This window comes from Thamnophis sirtalis, unplaced genomic scaffold (genome assembly GCF_051295495.1).
Source record: "Thamnophis sirtalis isolate CommonGarterSnake01/CBP01778 unplaced genomic scaffold, rThaSir2_p1.2 scaffold_2, whole genome shotgun sequence".
Taxonomy (NCBI): domain Eukaryota; kingdom Metazoa; phylum Chordata; class Lepidosauria; order Squamata; family Natricidae; genus Thamnophis; species Thamnophis sirtalis.
The window spans coordinates 124,883,356-124,905,681 of record NW_028261382.1 but is presented as its reverse complement, the minus strand read 5'-3'; the positions used below and the strand labels follow the sequence as shown (position 1 = coordinate 124,905,681).

At 40.9% G+C, this 22,326-nt stretch overlaps 1 protein-coding gene across 1 annotated transcript in view; it reads left to right on the top strand.

Moving 5' to 3' along the window:
• The first annotated feature begins 12,773 nt into the window (after nucleotides 1-12,773).
• CPQ (carboxypeptidase Q) overlaps nucleotides 12,774-22,326 on the top strand; it is a 165,600-nt gene continuing 156,047 nt past the window's right edge. Inside the window, exon 1 of the mRNA XM_087703852.1 lies at nucleotides 12,774-12,871. The gene's annotated coding sequence lies outside the window, so the exon portion shown is untranslated. The remainder of the gene's footprint in view (nucleotides 12,872-22,326) is intronic.

Sequence of the window (22,326 nt, the reverse complement as noted above, 5' to 3'; positions counted from 1 at the left end):
GCTTTGAAAATCCACAGAAACAGTCACTCATTCTGGCGATGAGTTCATCCTTTACCAGATCTCTCATCTTAAGGCCTTTTGTCAGACTTAGCTAAAGCACGCAGAATGCTACATCTAATCAATATTGATCCAAACCATAACTGATTTACTAAGATAACTGACTTTGTCTAGATACACAATATTTTTTTGTGTATCTGCTTTCGAGTCAATGTTGACTCCTGGTGTCGGCCTGGACTGGTCCCTGCAGTTTTCTTGGCAAGATTTCAGTGGTGGTTTGCCATCACTTGCTTCCTAGGGCTGAGAAAAAATGAATGGCCCAAGGATACTCAGTTGATGTCAGGCGTAAGATGGGACTAGAACTCAAAATCTCCAGGCTTCACTGCACTATATCAAACTACCTCCCAATACATACATTTGCTCAAATTAGCCAAATTCATGTTATTCCAACCTTTTTTTGGAACAAGAAGTAAAATTTAGAGGAGCAACTTCTATTTTATTGTGTCTGTTCTAAAAAGACATCTTTTTCAAGATAACTCCAGCCTCCTGAGGAATTGGACATTTTACACTTCTTGATGCAGTTATGTATATTTTCAAAATAATTTTATCCCAAGAAGAATATCTGGAAATCATATTTTGAAACCAGCAAATAAATAAAGCTATTATACTACAAATCCTTTCCTTCATATGGATTATTCCCACTGTCACTTGACAGGATTCCCATGACATCTGATTCCAGAAAATCAACTTTATGAAGAGTAAAAATCTACAGCATCTGTTCTGTTGGAATAGGATCAGGTATACAAACCCTGAACTGATACACAAATCCATTCTGTACATCATTTCCACCAAAATATTTCCTTGGGAACCCAGCTGCAGAATAATTTCCCTATCAGAGAAAAGTATGCTGCATGAGACAGTATTAATGTAAAAAATACAGTTGCATAAGACATCTATTAGCACTCTCTAAATGATTGCAAGTGGATATTCCTTTATATGTTGTTAATGGAAATAAGCAATGTTATTGTTACATATTCAGAAAATAGATAGCCCTGCGTTTTACTAGTACTAATATATCTGGGCTTCATTCCAGCTTTTCTCATGTCTGTTGTGTGCAACTAATTTGCATTTCTCATCTACATTAAATACATAGATTAAATTCAATTATATCTTACACATGCAGATGATACTTGTTCAGCTAGCTAATGTAGAGATTCATCCTTAAAAGGAAAATCACCTGCATTCAATTTTCAAATTATAACATCAGCAATGCAGTCTTTTTGATACCAATGTCAAGCTTGCAATTTCATTAATGTTGGCCAAACAGTTCAGCTTTTGAGGAGAATTGCATCACTTCTACTCTTAATTGGCTGCAAGCTGTATTTCAGGTCTAATGGACTAGTACAAAACTGTCCTAATGTTTACCAGAAATAAAGTCCAAGCAAAGTACAAGGACCAACACATAGAATTAGCGACCAAGATAATAGGGTAAGATGTAGTCTGCACTGTACATAATCTAACACTCCAGAAAATGAACAATTTTAAAGATGAATTGTTAAAGCCCTGTCTATCCCCCTCTGTTGCTACCTGCCCACTCTTAGATTGAAAATAACATACCATATTTTTCAGAGTATAAAAGAGGCTGAAAATCTAGGTGCATCTTATACACTGAATACAGCATTTTTTGCTTCCCAAAGCCCTGCCCCTTCACCAAAATGGCCGTGCAGAGCCTTTAGAAGGTTTTCAGAGAGCTCCTGGGGGCTGGGCAGAAATGAGCAAAAAATGGACTATTCGTCCTCCCCCCCCCCTACGCAGCCCCCAGCAACACTTAATAAGCCTCCATAAGGCTATGCATGCAATTTTTTTTTACAAAAATGGGTGATTTTTTGCTCATTTTTGCCCCCCCAAAAAACACTTTGCAAGCACCCCCAAGGTTATTCATGCCTTTAAAAAAAATGAGTCATTTTTGGGAGGTTTGTAGAGTGCAAAACCTCTTTTTCCCCTTTTTGGAAAGCTCTTTAACTAATTGATGAGAATTACATTGATCAAGTGCTGTGCCAGCAGAAACAGTCTTAGGTTCTGCAGATTGTCAGTGATTTCCTTCTCCAGCACTTGGATAAATACACCTGGAAACATCTACCTACCTACCTACTCTCTCTCTCCCTACCTACTGTATTTCTCTCTCTATTTCTCTCTCTATCCCTCTACCTACCTACCTACCTACCTACCTACCTACTCTCTCTCTCTCTCCCCATCTACTGTATTTATCTCTCTATCCACTCTTATCTACCTACCTACCTACTTACCCTCTCTCCCTACCTATCTACTGTATTTCTCTCTATTTCTCTCACTCTATCCCACTATCTACCAACCTACCTACTCTCTCTCTCCCTATCTACTGTATTTCTCTCTATCTTTATTTTTCTCTATCCCTCTGCCTACCTACCTACCCACACTCTCTCTCTATCTATATACTCTATTTCTCTCTCTCTCTCTATTCCTTTATCTATCTACCGACCTACTCTATCTCTTTTCCTACCTACGTACTGTATTTCTCTCTCTTTCTCTCCCTCTCTATCCCTGTATCTACCTACTTACTTTTTTAAAAATTTGCCACTTCAAAACCTTGGTGCGTTTTATACTCCGGTGCGTCTTATACTCTGAAAAATACGGTACCTTAAGATTATATTCTACATATCCTTGGATGTCTCAGTATTCTTTTAACAGTTAAGGACAACTTAAGCCTGTACATACTGACAATGAGATGATGGCAATATTACAAATACCAAAAGGAGAAAAACCATTGAGAGGGTGAGTTTGTTCCCTGATTAGATGCAAACTAGAGTGTTATGCTTTAGTGATATCATATGTAGGTTGTAGAAAGCTGGGTATTAGCAAATAAGTCTTCTCTCCTAGCCTTATATTGTAGTAGTCATCTGGACTTTTCCAGCCCACATAGGCCTGTTCCAGTTATGAAGAGAGTGAATAGATATTGGTTGATAGTTGGACTCTCTTTGACACATCTACACAAACATTCTGGGCCAAGAAAGCAAATCAAAAGAAAATGGTCAATCAAGCCATGTATATCCCCTTCCCCACCTTGTCTAACCTACATTAAGTAGGGTAGAGGTTTCTGCACTAACAGAGTATGGGTTAGAATAGGGCAATCTGATGACATTTGTGTGAGAGAGGGAGGGAAATAAAACCAAGGGAGCCCATCAATCTCTGTCCCTTAGCATGTCCTATATAAATTAATTAATATACCATTTGCCAGCACTACGTTTATGATACCATAGCTACTATATGAAAGCACTAGAAGGTAAGATAATTGCTTGGAGTGAAGAATCATGAATAATGTCAACCTACAGCACTTGTGACTATGCTTCTAGGATGGTGTGAATGTCTTAACCTGTTGTCTGAAAACCATTGGGTTTTGAATTGGACAAAACAGGCTAAAGGCAAATCCTAGCAAGATGGACCTATGTTTTATTTTAGTTGAGGTTTTAACTGTTCAAAAAGCAGATTTATGTCACACAGATCCTTTTAGATTCAATGCACTTGCTTGAAGGGCAGGTGGAGGATGTGCCAGGGGGTTCATTTGCCCAACTTTGACGATGTCAGATGTTGCCCAGTCAGGAACAAGAGACTTTAGTGATGATGACTCAGACTCTGAACCAGTGCCACAGGAATTCCCTTTTAAGGCCAGTTGGAAAATCAGTGACAAATGAAATGGACCATTTTTGGAATATGCTTATAACGTGAACTTTGAATTGGTTTTCCATAAGTCTACAGATTCAACAGATAGTCCTAGTTTTAACCTGTAAAGCCCTAAATGCTTGGTTCCTACATAACTTCTAGGCTGCCATCTCCAAATGGAATCAACCAGCTCAATATTTAAGCAAGGATTTACTATGTGAGATCACAAAATTTCTCACATATCATTATACTTCCCCAGATGTTGACACCAGATATCTGGTTTTCCAAACGTTTGCAAAGATGGAACAGTTCTAAGGAATTTTCAAGGAATGAAGACAGGTTGCTCTTAATTTGATGGGTTAGATCAGGGCTGTCCAGCCTTGACGACTGTTAAGACTTATGGACTTCAACTCCCAGAATTCCTCAGCCATCTTGGGTTAGAATATTACTGTTCTGATGAGTTTTCATTCTATTTTAATTTTGTTCTACTTTATTTTTAATGTTTTATTTAATATGTAACAATCATTCAACTCTTTCATGCAATCAGCTTGATATTGTTAACCATGGGGGTTCATTCTGAGACTAAGGCAATATATAATACTAATAAATAAATAAGTAAATAATGCTATGCTGGTATAGTCTTCTGCCAGCTTGATGTCTGGTGAATAGCACTTTAATTTTGGCATGAGAAGGAGCTATGTGCCCCTCCCTTTTCTTTTGGAAGAACATCAGTCACTGGCCAAAAGCTTGTTTATCTTCAGCTGTGAGTTGCATAAAGCCTCATTAATTGCAATAAACGGTCTATTTCCCAACTGGATTTCTGAACCTGGACTAAGTATACTTCACGCAAAAATACCTTCTTAAGTGTTTCATGGCCTGCTACTAAAGCAATACCCCAAAGAATTATGAAACTGCAAAAGTACGAGTGGTATAAGCATTTTTTTGGCAGCTGGCTTGCAGCTGTGGAACTTATTCCCCATCCCTACCATAGGATCTCAGAACATCTGGTGATTCTCATCACTCCCTTGCCCTAAAACCCAGAAAACATCAAATGTCTTAAACTATCTCATGCTTCTGAAGCTCCTCTTCCTTCCTGTCTCTGAAGAGATTTTAATATGAAATTTATGATAAATGCAATCATCAATGCAAGCCCCTTCTCCAAAGTTCATATTCATGGCAGGATTATACAGCTACAATGTGAAATCACATCTTATGGATGCAGCTTTATTATGATCCATTATTGTTTAAATACCACATTAAAGACTTTGGTTCTGAATTAACTAACCACAGCACGAACATAGCTGCCTTCATTTTGTCATCAGCCATGACTGAGGCACATTTAAAGAGGTCCATAGTTGTACTGATATTAAAAACAGTATTTCCTTCTTATTCCCATCCTACCATCCAAATGCAGCCTTGAAATACAGACAAACTTTAGATTTTTTTTCATCCATTACCTTTGGGGAAAATGGCCAATGACTGGAACACAGCTGACCTTAGAACATCATTTGTCGGCTGTGACCAGGGGGGCATTTGCCCAGGTTCGCCTGGTGCACCAATTGCGTCCCTACCTGAACCGGGAGGCACTCGCAACAGTCACTCATGCCCTCGTGACCTCAAGACTGGACTACTGCAATGCGCTCTACATGGGGCAGCCCTTGAAGAGCATTCGGAGACTTCATCTCGTCCAGAATGCAGCCGCGCAAGCGATTGTGGGTGCACTTTGGTACACCCACATTACACCTATCCTCCGTGAGCTGCACTGGCTACCTATTGGTCTCCGGATACGCTTCAAGGTGCTAGTCATCACTTATAAAGCCCTTCATGGTATTGGACCTGGGTACTTGAGAGACCGCCTGCTGCCAATTACCTCCCAAAGGCCCATTAGATCCCACAGATTAGGCCTCCTCCGGATTCCATCTACTGGCCAATGTCACCTGGCTACTACCCGGAGGAGGGCCTTCTCTGTGGCTGCTCCGGCCCTTTGGAACGAGCTCCCCACGGAGATTCAGACCCTCACCTCCCTCCAGGTTTTCCGTAAAGCCGTTAAAAACCTGGCTGTGCCGGCAGGCCTGGGGTTGACGAGTTCCCTCCCCCCCTCGAATTGTGTGACTGTTGATTGTCTTTTTAAATTCTCTTTGTATTTCGTTTGTTGTATTACCTTCTTGTTTTACACCCCCCCCCCTTGGGTTTGTTAGCCGCCCTGAGTCCCTTTGGGAATAGGGCAGCATATAAATGCAATAAACCTTCAAACCTTCAAGTTGACACCATGGAGCAGGCAGGAGGAGTGGGTCATTAAGTGATATCTCCTTGATTAGTTTCCATCCATAGCTTCTTCTCCTGCCTTCAGATGTTTTGGAGAATAGGTTGGCCTCCTCTTTTTTTTGTGACAGCCCTTATTAGAACACTGCTATCATGTCACCCCATGTCCTTCTTTTTATTAAACTAGAACAGTGATGGCGAACCTATGACACGCGTGTCAGTGCTGACACGCGTAGCCATTTGGGGTGACACGCACAGGATTTCATGCGATTCATCCTCGGCTCCTGCACAGCCGCCGAGGATGAAAGAATCTGTGCTGGAGGAACGGGGGGGGCGGGACGTGTGATCTCCCCCGCCCACACTCACTTACTGTATCGCTGCCGCCCCTTTCTGAGCACAGGGGCTGCTGGTAAGGCGCGCGTGCCGTGCGCACACACGTCATCAGCGCGGCGAGGGAGGACCCGCAGGAGAGGAGCGCGGGAACAGTGCGCACCTCTCTCCAGTCAGGCTGGCACAGAGAGTCTACTCCTGGGACTGTCGGTTACGACCGCACCACAGCAGGGAACAGCGGAGTGCCAACGGGAACTGTGAGCGCCATTATACATTTTTGTAGTTTAAACTATAAATTGCGCAAAATTATGTTTTTGTTGAAGTGACACACAACACGAGTTATGCTCGATTTTTTGCCGATTTTTGACACACCACGCCAAAAAGGTTGCCCATCACTGAACTAGAATATAAGAATATAAGCAGATCTGTGCTAATTCATCCAAAAATTTGTCTAATCCATCATTCTGTTTCCTTGGTGGCCAGAGAATACCAGAATGAGAAGACAATTTCCCTCTCCAATTTATGTTTCCTGTAATTAGGCTTCCCAGTCTACTTTATTTATTAATAAAGGCAAAGGTTCCCCTCGCATATACGTGCTAGATGTTCCCGACGCTAGGGGGCAGCGCTCATCTCATTGTTCATTGAGATCATCTAGTTCAATTCCCATCGAAAGCAAAGTTGCACTTAAGAAGCTATGATCTCTCCCAGCACCTGTTATTATCCTCCTTTCTACCATACCAGAATTGTGCTGCTAATTGTGATTTTTTTTTAAAAAATGATAATGTATACTTTTAATATGTTTGTATATTTGTTTTCAATTTGTTTTTATTGGACTATTTTACCTGTTGCAAGCCACCCAGTGTAACTTAAATGAGATGGGCAGCCATTCAAATCAAATCAAATCAAACAACAACAAAAGAAATAGAACCGAGGTGGCGCAGTGGTTAGGGTGCAGGACTGCAGGCCACTTCAGCTGACTGTGATCTGCAGTTCAGCAGTTCAAATCTCACCGGCTCAAGGTCGACTCAGCCTTCCATCCTTCCGAGGTGGGTGAAATGAGGACCCAGACTGTGGGGGCAAGTTGCTGACTCAATTTGCTAAAAAAAAAATCTGTAAATCACTTAGAGAGGGCTGATAGCCCTATGAAGCGGTATATAAGTCTAATTAATAATAAATTAATAAAAAGACAGAGTTTTTGAGTGCCAGTTGAGAGTGAATAGGACTTTCTGGCTTTGACCAGCTGGTTTGTTTCTAAAGCAGGATTAGAATCCACAATCCTCCCATTTCTAACCTAGTGCCTGTAACTACTATGCCAAATTTAGCAATTTGCCTGTCTTGTTCTTGAATGTGGCTGATTTATGATGTTTATCAGTGCCAAGACTGGGCTGAACTTGCTTAGACTCAGAAAATAGGCAAGAGCTTTAGCAGACCTTCCTAGAATATCAGGGCTCTATATCTTGGAAGAAGACAATGGCAAACCACTTCCATATAGCTGCCAACAAAAATATACCAGTGTTCATAGCTGAACTCAGCAAAATCATAACCATTATCATATTTGTTTTATCATTTAATATATAAAGGCTTTGTGATAGCCTATTTTACTTTAAATTTCTTTAATTAATCCTCAAATCTGCCTTTTTCATTGCAGATGCACACACATTAAATTTTCATTGAACTATGCACCATAATCTCTTCTATTAAGTGTTATTACAGGTTTGATGCAGGAGTAGGTAACATACTGTCCTAATCCCAATATTTGTTTGGCAGCTTGCAAAGCCAACTCAGCGGCCAAACCACTTTTGTAGCTTGCAGATGATCAAACACAAAATAAACTTTGCCTTTGCCTTTACTGTTAGCCATCATGGTAAACCAGCAATCTGTAAGAGGGTTATTGAGAGAAAGAAGGAAATGTAATTGCTTCCTCTAACCTCTTAACGATTGTGTTGGGAAAAGAGAGGAAAAAAAGACTGGTGAGATGTGAAATGGCTGAATTGTTTCAAATTCTGGCAGGATAGCAGCTCTAAGAGCTGACAAAGATATCTTCTTACAGTATTTTTTTATTTAGTAGGAAAAACAGAACTCTAGAAACAGATGCACAAAGTCAGCAGCTCTTGAAACATTATTATTGCTTTCCATTTAGTTAACTGAAACTAAAATTGTATCAACAAATCAGAAGGATTTAGTCTTGCTTGGGAGATATAAAAGTACTCTTATCAGTAGCAGTGCAAAAATCGGTGTTTGCATTAAATGCCACTGAAAGACCTTGTAATAAGATGGTGCAATAGTTCTGGCAATAGCAGCATTCAAAATTCAGTATCAGTCTGAACTTAAATAAGTTTTTGCTGGAAAGTTCAAGAAGAAAAAAAATAAATTTAAGAACTTTTCCCCACTAGAAAGAAAAGATCTTATTTCCTCTGTAAGAACGAATAGAGGATATGACAAAGATACCAAGTTAGGAGGGAGGGGTAAAGGGGGAGATTTTCTTATAAAAGGAAAAGCACTATTGATAGCTGGAGTGGGGAAGACACCACCCCAGTCATATGCTGCTTTCCTGCTTAAGCATAATTGCAGACCTCAAATGTGAGAGTTTCATAAGAATTCCCACATTCTTATCCTTCCCTTCTCCTTTCTTCTCTAATCTGAAGATGGTGAATGATTGACCAGCAATTCATTACCCTGGAGATATAAAAATTTGGTTAATTATTTCTACTCTTAAATGCCAAATCCCTTAAGCTTAATACAACACTGCAAACATGTGTACCATAGTATTCCCAGAATTCAGTTCCCTCCAAGAGAGATTCAGCTCATAACATAATTCAGCATCATAAAATGTTAAGAACTAATTAATGCCTTCCAAAAGAAAACCCTCAAAACAACACCCAACTTTCTGCCTTTTCTCTATCAATTCTTTTTCAACCTGATAAGAATTTCTTCTCAATATTTTTTGTCACAGGAGAATGCAATTTCAGAAGAATTTCCATGGATAAAATATGGCATACTTCAACAAGATGGACTAAGGAATGTGCATCTCAATAATACACTTTTTTCTTTGTACAGTTGTCTCTCTAGTGAGTTTCAGCCATTTCACAGATTTTTTTCAAATTCACTATTTTATTCAGATTTGGAAGTGTGGGCAACCAAGAAGGCTTCAGAATGATGGAACGTTGTGGAAAAGAAAATATATCATAGTGCCAGACCGGGGGTGGGTTCCTGCCAGTTCTAACCTCTTCTATAGAAGAGGTTTCACAAATCTACCATGCTGTTTCGAACCGGTTCCAGCTCTCTCCCACCGCCTGTCCGCAGCACGCTTGCCCTGCTCGCCGCTCATTGATTGGCTGGCTCACCAATCGCCCTGCCTGCCTCTAAGAGTCCTATCTAAACCTTAAAGTCTTAAAGCTGTCAAGTTTGAACACCCCTGGGGTTTTTTTCTAAAGGGTTAGGGATGCAAGGGTCTTGTAACCTAACAGCTTTAATACTTGCGGGCTTCAAATGCCAGAGTTCCTGAGCCAACATTTTGGTTGCTAAGCAAGAGCGTTGTTAAGTGAGTTTCAGCACATTTTACAAGTTGGCCATGCCCACCCAGTCACATGACTGCCAAGCCACTCCCACTCGGTCACATGGCCGGCAGGCCACACCTACAGAAGAGGTTCTAAAAAAAGTTGAAACCCATCACTGTGCCAGATGTAGGATCTTCTACCACCGCCAACAATAGTGCAGAAATACAACCAAAATAATAAATTAGAAAAATCGAGGCCTTTTTTTTATTTGCAGGGGAAAAAACATTTCTAAAAAAATGCAATGTGAATTTTTGCACACCATTACTTTCAACACACTGAAGGAAAAAGTGGCATTTCTCCACCTATCTCCCCTCCTTCTCAAATATAAAATATGGGGGAAACAAAGTTGTCTGAAGATAAAAGCCGATTACACTTTTCTCAGTATTAAATTAGGCAGATAAATTAGTGCTGAGGAAATGTAAGAGTTGGTTCTCAGACTGTTCAAGATTTAATTGGTCATTATATAAACAACCAGCTGCAGACTTCTCAATTAACAGTGGAGAGAGCTGCTTTCCCTCTCGTGTAGTAGGAAACTGTGAGAAAAAGATTCACAAACTTTCCAACTAATGCACCCTGCGCTGAGTGAAAATTATTTCACCCACTGAAATTCTTGAAAAACTACTCTTTTCATAAATCTTGTTGAAAAGAATGCTGAGTTCATGCTTGGGGGCAAAAGTTAATATCCCAAAAAATATTTTTAGTTTAGGTAATGCCTGAAGGCCTAACAGGAAATGTAGGACATCTTTATTTGGAATGCAGAGAAACAGAATAAATTATTTTTTGGAACAAAAATAAGGAACTCATGATAGTTGGACTGTTCACCCATCTTTGAATTCCAAATGTCAAGTGTGGTTGCTCCTCCAACTTTGCTGTAAATCTTTACTCTCCAACATTTGTTTTCCTATTGATAATAAGGAGAAACAGCAGCCACAGAGAAGCATCCCTCATGCCTTGAATGCTTAAAGGCAGTGTCCCAGGTGCCGTGGATCCTGCAAAAAGTAATTTCCTAGAATATAGAAAATCTAAATTTCCCAGGTGTCCTAGCAACCAATATACTATTTGTGCAATACTGATTCTGTTGTAGAAAGCACTCAGTTGCACAATGAAATTGCACAATTAATGTCTACTGCTAAAACAGAAGAACATTACAGTTCTTCACTGCACTGTAATTGAAAAGCATTTGGAATTCTAAAATACTAATTGGAAATTTATGTACAGGTAGTCCTTGATTTAGGGAGAGTCATTTAGCAATTGCTCAAAGTCAAGATGGACCTTCCCCAGGGCCAGATTTGAAGTTGCGATGGCCAGGCCCCCTCCATGGTCACTGTGATTGTGTTTGCGGAATCTTAGCAACTAGCTGGCAATTTCATTCTTTTCCAGTGTTCCAGAGTCATGTGCCATTTACTTCCAGTTTCCAGCAAAAATGGCCTTTGCGGACAAAGCATTCATTTAAGGATTACTACCAAAAGGTCATTAAACAGGGCACAATCATATGGTGACCCATTTAACAACAAGCATGACTTGTGACCGTAACTCCAGGCTTATTTATGCTCAAAAGTTGAGTAGTACATGTATCCTGACAAATTCGTAAGTCAGGAAGAAGGGGAAAAAATCTGAGAAAGATAATACTACTGAATGAAAGCACTGTTAACACTCCATAGGCAATAAACTGTGAGAAAAGCATTTTGTTACTTTCCTCTGCTTAAACGCCACATAGAAAGGTCTTTTGCCCTGGCAGCAAACAGAAGCATCTTTCAAGAATAATGTTTATTGGATAAAGTAATCCATATGAAGGTTCAGACTTGCACTTAACAATGGCCAAAACATGCCCTGGCAACAATTCTTTTCTGCCATATCCTCTATCCTTTCTTCTACCTCAGTTCATAAGCACAAAGCCTTCAGCACATTTCCCATAGCATCTCAGCATGAAGGTATTTCCCCCTCCCTTAACCTGACTTTGCTGAAAGGCAACCCTGAGTGTTCAAAAGCTTTGGGCACCCATTATCATATAGAAGTGTTTGTCAACTTTAAGACGTGTCGACTTCAACTCCCATGCCGGATGGGGACTTGTTGAAGTCCATACATCTTAAAAGTTGCCAAGGTTGAGAAACATTGCCATAGACCAGTGGGTCTCAACCTTCCTAATGCCGCGACCCTTTAATACAGTTCCTCATGTTGTGGTGACCCCCAATCATAAAATTTTTCAAAAATATGTCTTTTCCGATGGCCTTAGGCGACCCCCGTGAAAGGGTTGTTCGACCCCCAAAGAGGTCCCGGCCCACAGGTTGAGAACCACTGCCATAGACAGAGGGAAATCAAGCCACTCAAGTAGCTGAGCAGAGGCACCCAAGGCAGGATAGGGTTCAGCAAGCAGCAAACAAACCTCTCGCTCTAATTTTCTGCAGATTCCAAGACAGATGAAGTGCACTTCAAGTCAACCCCCAAGATAAACACACCAAGTTTCCCCACTGCATGCATTTAGAAAGTTTTTTTAAAAACTTGTAACATTGTTTATAATGCATTTCCCCCTTCTCTTTCAATAGCCCTCACTTTGCAGCAGACCACCGGGCTGTAGCTAAGAGGATTCTACTACTACAAGGAGTATGAAGTTTGTTCCTGTCAACAAGCCAGCAGCCTGCCAAAAGTGGGGTGAAGGCGTATCTATGGGGGATGCACACTTCAAAGTAATTGAAAACCTATTTGGCATTTTAAAGGCAACTCAAAATAAGGAAGACTTCTCTCCTCTGTTCCAAGGACCTGGTGGGCTCAGGAAACCCACAGTGATGCAAACCAAAAAGCCCCTGCCCACGGATAATAAAAGGGGGAGATGGACTCCGTGTTGGCTGCTACACTATACGCCTAGGCAAATCTACACCTGAACGCTCCTCCTCTAAGGCCTGGGCTTCGGTGAAGCCGCCCCGTTCCCTTATAAGAGAGGGCTCAGGAGAGGCTCCTTGCTTCCGCTTCTTTCTCAGATAAGTCGCAGGCTGAAGACAGGCAAAGGGCCGCAGCCAAAGAACCGCGAGGGGGTAAGTTCAAAGTTGCCTCAAGCGGGTGCGCGTACCCGGGGGCGCGTATTCGGAGGCGCGCGGAAGCAGAGCGCGTTCGCGGCTGTTCCGAGCGGCCGGAACGAAAGCCTGGGATCTACGACCTCTTCCTTCCCCACCACAACCCGTGCTTGCAGCCCGAAAATGTCGAGAAACGGGAAAAGGAGGGGATCTAACTTTTAAGTTTTACGCTTTCTTTTCCTTCTGACGTGCCTGTGCGATGGTCGCTCTTGGCACAGCCCGCTTGACTTGTTAATGCATGGCTGCATATTGTTTTATGCAATAGAGAATTACTGAAATGGAAGGGGGGCAAACCATGCGGAAATTACCATGGGAGTAAGCGGTATTCTTCATTCTGTCATGCACTGTTGGATAACTATTTGTCTGAAGTGGTGTAGGGTTTCCTGCCTAGGCAGGGGGTTGGACTAGAAGATCTCTAAGGTCCCTTCCAACTCTGTTGTTCTATTCTATTCTATTCTCGAAAGCAGAACTTTTAGGTCAGGTGTTGGCACAGACACCTAAAGGGAAAGTGAGCATTTGGTAAGGCTGCTAATCTGAAAATAAAAGTGTTTTATAAATTATCATGTATCATCAAGGATATTTAGTCTTTCTGTCCTGGACCAATGCAGCTACTGATGCCATTCTGGCAATAGTTTTCTGTCATTACTTAAATGCAGAAAATTTGCATTTTAGCCCAATTTTATCTGAATAATAACACACAACAAACACATAAGAAATGGACATATTTATCTGTATAACAAATATTATAAAGATAACTCAATGGAAGAAGCTCCTTAAACATAATGAAGACTACATGCAAATTAGATTAACATGGCTAATTTGCTCATTGACTACTTGCTAACAACAAACAATTTGCCTGTATTAATGAATGGTTCTTCTACAAGAAAGGATTTTGCAAGGAGCTTATATGAACCATCCACAATTGTGATATAAGCAACATATAAATTAAATAAATAAGGAAAAGACTCTACAGCATCAATTTAAAGACAATTAAATTGTGCAACAAATCTTCATGTCCCAAACTCCCTTTCAGCTGCCTGAAAATGTTCTGCCACAGTCTTCTTCACCTGAGTAGAATAGGGATAATTATTAAGGATAATAAAAATAGTATTGAAAATATAGATGCCAATATTATAAACCAGTGATGTAATTGCATTTGAAAGATTGTGTGCAGTTATGGTCAGCACATCTTAAAAGGGATGTAAGAGAATTATAGATTTGGGGGATGACATGTAAGATGATCAAGAAGCTGGAGCAGTTTCCCTATTAAGAAAGGTTGTGTGAAATTAAATCCTGGAATGATCAGGATCAATAAAAGGATTGTATTTTTACACAACGTATAATTAAACGTGAAATTTGCTATCGTGATTGGTGCTGGCTATCATCTTGGCTGAATCAACAAACAAAAAGTGGGACTAGTTCATGGAAGCCATGGGAATCAGTGGCTATTAGTCTTAATGTAAATGTGACTATCTCTGGAGGCCAACTTCTGAGAGACTAAGGGGTTTCTTTGTGCACTTAGTTGGCTGCTGTGAGAAGAGACTGCTAGACTAGTCAGGGCAGGGGTGTCACACTCATGTCACGATGGCGTCACATGACATATTGGGACTTTTCCTCCCTTCACTAAACTGGGTGTGGCCATGGCTGGCATGTGACGCATCCGACCCACGGGCCGGGAGTTTGACAGCCCTGAGTTAGGGGATGGATGAATCCCATCCACCTAGATGCTGCTTATTATCTATGTTCTTAAGAAGGCTGAGTTTGAGCTAGACAGAACAATATTGACCTGACTTAACTTTGACTGAATTGTGAAATTCACGGCGGTCCATAACAAAAAAATATTATTTTATGCTTTTGTTTTTTATATAAACAAAAGATATCATTGGTTTTCTGTCCAAGCCTCAGGATCTTGATTTTTGCCATCTCATTATATATCCAAATACTTCTAAAGATGTGCTTTAAGTGAACATTTTGTTTGTACTTCATCTGTCAATGAGTAGTCTGTTCTTCCAGCCCAAGGTATTCTCAGCAATCTTCTCCAGCACTACAATTCAAAGATATCGATATTTCTTTTAGAACCTTCTTGATAATACATGTTTATGATAAGCTAAGTGGCTTTAACAGTTGTCATTGTCATGGCTCTGAACTTTTAATATTTGTTTATACTAGATTCTGTTTTACTCTCAAATTTAGGCTCTCAACAAGCCTATAAGGAGGCGAGGTGGCGCAGTGGTTAAATGCAGCACTGCAGGCTACTTCAGCTGACTGCAGTTCTGCAGTTCGGCTGTTCAAATCTCACTGGCTCAGGGTTGACTCAGCCTTCCATCCTTCCGAGGTGGGTAAAATGAGGACCCGGATTGTTGTTGGGGGCAATATGCTGACTCTGTAAACCGCTTAGAGAGGGCTGAAAGCCCTATGAAGCGGTATATAAGTCTAATTGCTATAATTTTCAGGTACAGATAGTGTTTGACTTACAACAATTCATTTAGTGACCATTTGAAGTTACAACGGCACTGAAAGAAGTGATTTATGACCATTTTTTACACTTACAACCATTGCAGAATCCTCATAGTCACGTGATCAAAATTCAGACACTTGGTAATTGACTCATATTTATGACAGTTGTAGTACCCCATGTGATCACCTTTTGCAACCTTCTGACAAATAAAGTCAGTGAGAAAAACAGATTCACTTAGCAACTGTATTACTAACTTATCAGCTATATATGAAGAAATGTTGCAGGAACTGGGTATATCTAATTTAATGAAAAGAAGGAGTAGGGGAGGAATGATAGCAGTGTTCCAATATCTCAGGGGTTGCCACAAAGAAGAGTGAGTCAAGCTATTATCCAAAGCACCTGAGGGTAGAACAAGAAGCAATGGGTGGAAACTAATCAAGAGAGAAGCAACTTAGAACTAAGAAGAAATTTCCTGACAGTTAGAACAATTAATCAGCGGAAGAATTTGCCCAGAAGCTGTGAATCAGGGATGGGTTTCAGGCGGTTCACGGCGGTCCCCGCGAACTGGTTGGTCGGCGAACCTGGAAGTAAGTAACTTCCGGGAACGCCAAAGGATCCACCCGCCCGCCCGTGTTTCTTACCCGGTTTTGACGAGTTCTGCGCTTCCACGCATGCGCAGAACGCATACAGCGCCTGCGCGATCCTCCAGGAGCAGCTGGAGCATCGCACAGGCGCTAGTATGCATGCGTGCACTGCGCGCGTGCACGAGGACGCTGCCGGCCCCGTTCCAACCGAACCGGTTGGAACGGGGCGAGAAACCCACCCCTGCTGTGAATGCTCCAACACTGGAAGTTTTTAAGAAGATGTTGGATAACCATTTGTCTGAAGTGATGTAGGGTTTCCTGCCTAAGTAGGGGGTTGGATTAGAAGACCTCTTTCCAACTCTGTTGTTCTGTTCTAACTGCAGGGGTTCACTTAATGGGCATAAGAAAGGTCATAAAATGCAGAAAACGTATTTAACAACTGTTTCACTTAACAACAGAAATTTTGGGCTCAATTCAGCTAATTTGAGAACTACCTATAGTTCTCAAATGCTTTATTTCCAAAACCAACCAAAGAATGCTTTATTTCCAAAACCAACCAAGACCAGTTTAGTGGTGCTACAGGATAACCTATGGTCTGGTTACTTATACAACATAAACTTTAATGTACGTATATAATTTGCTGCCAAAAGATGTGATAGCTACAACATGGACAATCCTAAATAGGCTTAGACAATCTTAGTAAGAATGAGTTATAGCTTCCATAGTTTGGATAATAATTGTTGGGAGCAAATAGAAAAATCACAAGATGTTTATGTGAGCTTTGAAGTAATATGCATCTATCCACCATTGAAAAGAGGTGGACTGGACTTTTATATTTCAATTTTCACATGAATATTGAAGTATCCCAAAGGAATCACACTTTTTAACAGGTGGTTTTTATTTCTATGGGTCACATTCATAAACTTAATTTTTCTATCATAACAAGTGCATTTCATCAATATGCTTATTCCACGGTTTCTAAAACTATTATTTTTCTTGACAAAGAGATTGAAACAACTTCAGATCGTTCATCTAGAAATTCTTAGAGGAGATACATGAAGAAATGAGATTACTTTTCTCTCTTTTTGTCATTCTCGGTTTTAAATTACCTATACCAAAAGATGGGTGCACACAACCTCGCAATTTATATTAGAAACAAAGGAAATTGAAGTTGTTTGCTTCCCAATCTTATTTGAAATCAGTATCTTATCTGAAGCCAGTAGCTGAAAAAGAAAATAATACAGTGAGAGTTATAGAAAAATGCCACAATAAATTATGCATTTGAAAATGGATCAAAACAAGAAGCAGGGTGTTTGATTATTGCAAACCGCAAAAGTTCCTAAGAGTCAGATGTCATATAAATTTAATACATTAATATAATTTCTTTTTAATTATTAAAAAAACAGTTTTTGGTCAATATTTTTGTTATAACCCAGCAACAACCTGTGTTGCGTTCTAATTGGTTGGTCAAGGCACAGCATCTGATTGGCTGGCCTCGTGACAGTTGGAATTGACAGTTGCTTCTGGCTAGTATAAATACCCTGACAGTTGAAGGGAAATCTTTGAATCGCTTGTCATCTGGTACTAATAAAGATCTGTCTTGCATACATGGCTCCTGCATGTCAATCCCTCACAACAACAACCCACACACTCACAACACGAGTTTACAATACTGGCGACGAAGGTGGGATTGTTCTTCAAAATACATTTTATTTATTTCATTTTCATTTTCATTTTATACAATCACTTATATACTGTGCTTTAAAAAAAGAAAAAAGGAAAAAAAAAAAACCCAACATAACACTTCATTCCCCCATACACCCTCTCTTCTCCCCCTCCAACTTTCCTTTCACCCCTCCAGCATTCCCCTCTTCTACTTCCCTACCCCCTCAGACATCTCCCCCTCCCTCCATTTCACCCTCCTTACATTCCCTCTCACTCCCTCTTTACTTCTCCCTTCTCTTTCCCTCTTCTCCTCACTTTGGTGTATCCATACAATTCAGTTTGTTTTTAAAATAAAAGTAGAAAAAGAAAAAAAGAAAAAAAAAAACGAGCCGCAGTATACAAGTGAATTCTTATTGTTCTAAGGATTGAAACTGTAGTTCCACCCTCCCCCCTCCCCCCTATAATCCCCCCTCCCTAACCCCCTTACGGCTTCGCAGGTCCCATACCCGGCATAATTCTTTAACAAGCATTTGAGTATAATAAGGCCAGCTAACTTTAAAATTAAAAAAATAAGATAAAAGTAAAGCCAAAAAGAAAAAGGAAAAATAGTAGAAAATAAGAAATTAAAAAAAAAAAAAAAAACCACACACTCACACACAAAAAGAAGAAAGAAACAAAAAGGGTCAATAAACCCACTACGTTAACACAGCTTCCCATTATCTGTAAATCTTAAACAATGTAACTCATTCCAAATTTCGATTATTTTGCTACTTGCAGGGTTTCAAACTGTATTAGAGCCAGGTAAGTTGATCAATTAGAATTCCCCAACTAAAAGTCTCCTTGCTTTGTCTATCTATTCAGACCTTTAATTTATCTCTTTTTTATCCAAATATCCAAACCTTTCTATAACACCATTAAACTCAAATACTTCTTTCATTTTTCATTTCCAACACCTCCCTTTCTATCCTTACCCACCTCCACATATAAATTTTTTACCTTCCACCCTGCCTTTATCCATATCCACATATATATTTTATCCACATTCATTGCTCCTCCCATGTTTACTCCACTTTCCTGAAGATTCTCCGACCAATCTTTCTTAACCTTATATTGAGATAGCAACTCAAACAAACATCAGCTTGCGTTCTAGCCCCAGGTAATCTAATTAAGCTTTCGCTACCCTTCCCTCTCCCACGCACCTCCCAACTCCGTTCGTCCCAAACCACAACTCAAAAAGATCACAATTTCCGCTCTCCTCGCCTAAGAAAATAGTTCATGCACAATTTGAGTTAGAGTTCAGACAAAACTTATGTACAATATATGTCCACAATCAGCAACGCTTCTTTCAGTCTCCATGTCTCATCATCTATGCCACTTTTCCATTTTATCCCAGACGGAAATCATAAAGCTTTAAAAACATCGCTTAGTCTTTATTCTTTAGTCTTCTGCCCTTCCGGAAGAGGAAAGCAACACCCTCCGCCTTGTAGCCACGTGTCTCGCTGTTTGTCTTCTCCTTCTCCTTGTCTCTCCCCAGATCCGGATGAATCAGGAAGTCCCGCCTTCAGGGTCTCGTAGTAAAATTTTCGGGCTTCACAGACAGAATTAATGCGGTGTTTTTGGTTACCAAATGTAACTGTAATACCAGCTGGGACTTCCCATTTGTATGGAATCTGAGAGTTTCTGAGTTCTTCGGTTAAGAAAGCGTACTCTCTCCTTGTTCTTAATATTTGAAATGGTATCTCTTTAAAAACAATCAAGTCCTCCCCATCAATTCTCAACCTCTTTCCGTAGAGCCTCTGTATTATCTCATTTCTAGATTCCCTTGTAGTAAAGTATATTATTATGTCCCTCGGAAGCTGTCGGTGTTTTGCTACCCAGGAATTCTGGCGGTAAATTCTTTGAATCTGCCAATCAAAGTTAAGTCCCGGACTTCCCACCAAGCGGCTGAAAGCCTCAAAGAAGGTCTGTTTCAAATTCTCCTGTTGGTTTTCACGCAGTCCTCTAACTCTTATAGCAAAAGCAGTCTTATTAAAATTTATCATAACAAGTTCTTTTTGAGCGGTTTCAATTTCCTGTTGTAACGTTTGAATTTTTGATGTCAGGTTAAGGTTAGTTTCTTCCAAAAGTTCCAATTTGTCCTCCGTTTCAGCAATATAATCTGTCATGACTGTCATTACTCCGATCATATCCTGCTTTGCCTGAGCAATTTTAGCATCAAATTGATCACATAAATCCGATATCAGTTGATTAATCTCCTGTCTGAAATCATTAAGCGTTTTGAGAAGGAATTCTTGTGTTAGCAAATCTCCCGTGGAGGGTGTAGGAGACAAGGGTAGCGACTTCATAGCAGTTTTTGAAGATATGTTATTAAGGAAGCGCTTCTGTTTAGGTTTGGGAGCCATTCCAGAATAAAAATAAAAGACAAGCAATCAAGCGAGCCAAAAATCAAAGTCTCTGCTCCCCTCAGTTAATCTTTTAGCAATTAGTACGGAGAAGCCTTCAGGAGGGTAGGGCTAACTAAGTACGTCAGATCAAACACAAAAGCTACGAGATCGCCATCTTGTGACGCAGCTAAAAAAGAAAGGGAGCCTTTTGCGAAATTGAAGCTGGTATTTTAAATAGTAATAGAAGAAATTCCTCGGGAATGGTCCCCGCCCGGATTGACTTTTAAATAGCTTAGCTTTGTCCTGGGGGGGAGGCAATCTGCCTAGGCTGCAAAAAAGGCAGCGCGGAAAACTGGCCGGAGTAAAGGCTCAGCTAATGTTGAACCTCTTCTCCATTCACAGCAAAAAGAAAAGCTATGAATTACAAAGAGATCCTAACGACTGACCTTCTCCCTGCCCCTTTCTGCCAGAAAGGGGAGATATCTAGAGATCTTATAAGATATACGAACCAGAGTCCTGGCAGGAGCTTTGTTGAGCTCCCGACGGCGGCAGCTCCACCCCTCGAAGCCCGCGACGAAGGTGGGATTGATATGCGATTCCCGCAGGAGCCAAACAACATCAGCCAACTAGTAAGGAGCCACAGGACAGCCAGAAGCCTGTCGCTGCCTCCGTTCTCCGGCCGTGCTGCCTGCGCCCACTGCGAGCCTTGCCGCCGTGCCTCAACTCCTGCCGAAGCCGCTCGTTGCAAGCCTTCGGCGCCTACAGGCCTCCAGGGCCTGCCTTCCTGCCTTCCTGCCTTCCTGCCTTCCTGCCTTCCTGCCTTCCTGCCTTCCTGTCCTGCCTGCCTTCCAGGCACCTAGCTGTTTCCCAGCTGCCTCTGCCAAGGCCGTCCTATGAAGGCTGCAAGCATCTCAAAGCCCTGTCTCCACTTCGCTGCCTCCAGGGCATGAATTCCTCCCTGCGATGCCTCTGCAAGCATCTCAAAGCCCCTGTCTCCACTTCGCTGCCTCCAGGGCACGAATTCCTCCCCGCGATGCCTGCCTGACCAGGAGAGAGAGAGAGGAAGAAGGAGGAGGACTGAAGCGTGTCCCTGCCATCCGTCTCCTGCCTTGCTTCCTCGGCCTCCTGGCCTCAGCTCCGCGCCTCAACGAAGGGAAAGGAGAAGCCTGCCTTCTCGGACTTCCGACGCCTCCTCGGCCTTCCGTCGTTCCCTGTCTTAGCTGCCTCCAGGGCCTGAAATCCTCCTGTCCTGCCTGTCTCCTAAGATACAAACCTGCTTCCCACTCTGCTCGAGGCCTTCAACGAGCCTGGACTGGGGAATTCATTGGGCATGCGCAGGATTGTGAGGGGAAAATAGAAAAAAAAAGATGTAAATAAAGAAATAAAATGTGAAATGTGAGCAACGTAATATGAAAATTACTGGAGGGAGGAGGAAGAGAAAGAGAATTGCTAATAGTACATTCAAGGAACTGGTTTGGAATAAAAATGGGGGAACTGCTGTTTGAATCGTATTAATAAAAAAATAATTCACTTAACGTGGGGAAATATGCAAATGTAATTTTCAAAGTTGCTTGTTATTGCAAATGTAATTTTCAAAACTAATTGAAGCTACTAGCCCAGAATGTTCCTGGACAGAGTTGCTAAATTTCTACTTCTGTTACAAAGTTAAGCATTACATTAAAGTGGTTACAAGTGGTTACAGTTATCAGGTTGACTGGGGGGAAGGAGAGAACACAATTGCAAATGGTAAAACAGGAAGACAAAAATGTAAATGAATTGTACAACACAGAAGGGCAAATGTATAATGTACAATTGAATGGTTATTATACAAATAACTGGGGGGAAGGAGTGTTATAACCCAGCAACAACCTGTGTTGCGTTCTAATTGGTTGGTCAAGGCACAGCATCTGATTGGCTGGCCTCGTGACAGTTGGAATTGACAGTTGCTTCTGGCTAGTATAAATACCCTGACAGTTGAAGGGAAATCTTTGAATCGCTTGTCATCTGGTACTAATAAAGATCTGTCTTGCATACATGGCTCCTGCGTGTCAATCCCTCACAACAACAACCCACACACTCACAACACGAGTTTACAATAATTTTAAGAAGTGGCCTAAGTCTCTTCAAATTCCATTATTGTCTCACGATTGCTAACTACAATATAGCAAATTCCAAAGTATTACTATATTTTGTGTGTAATTATTTTTATATCCTTGAAGGCATGATCATATTATCGTGCATAAAGATTTTAAGCAGAACTTTAATTTTCACCTATACCTGTACTAAAGGAATATATGGTAAGGCTATAAATTATAGGCAATCATA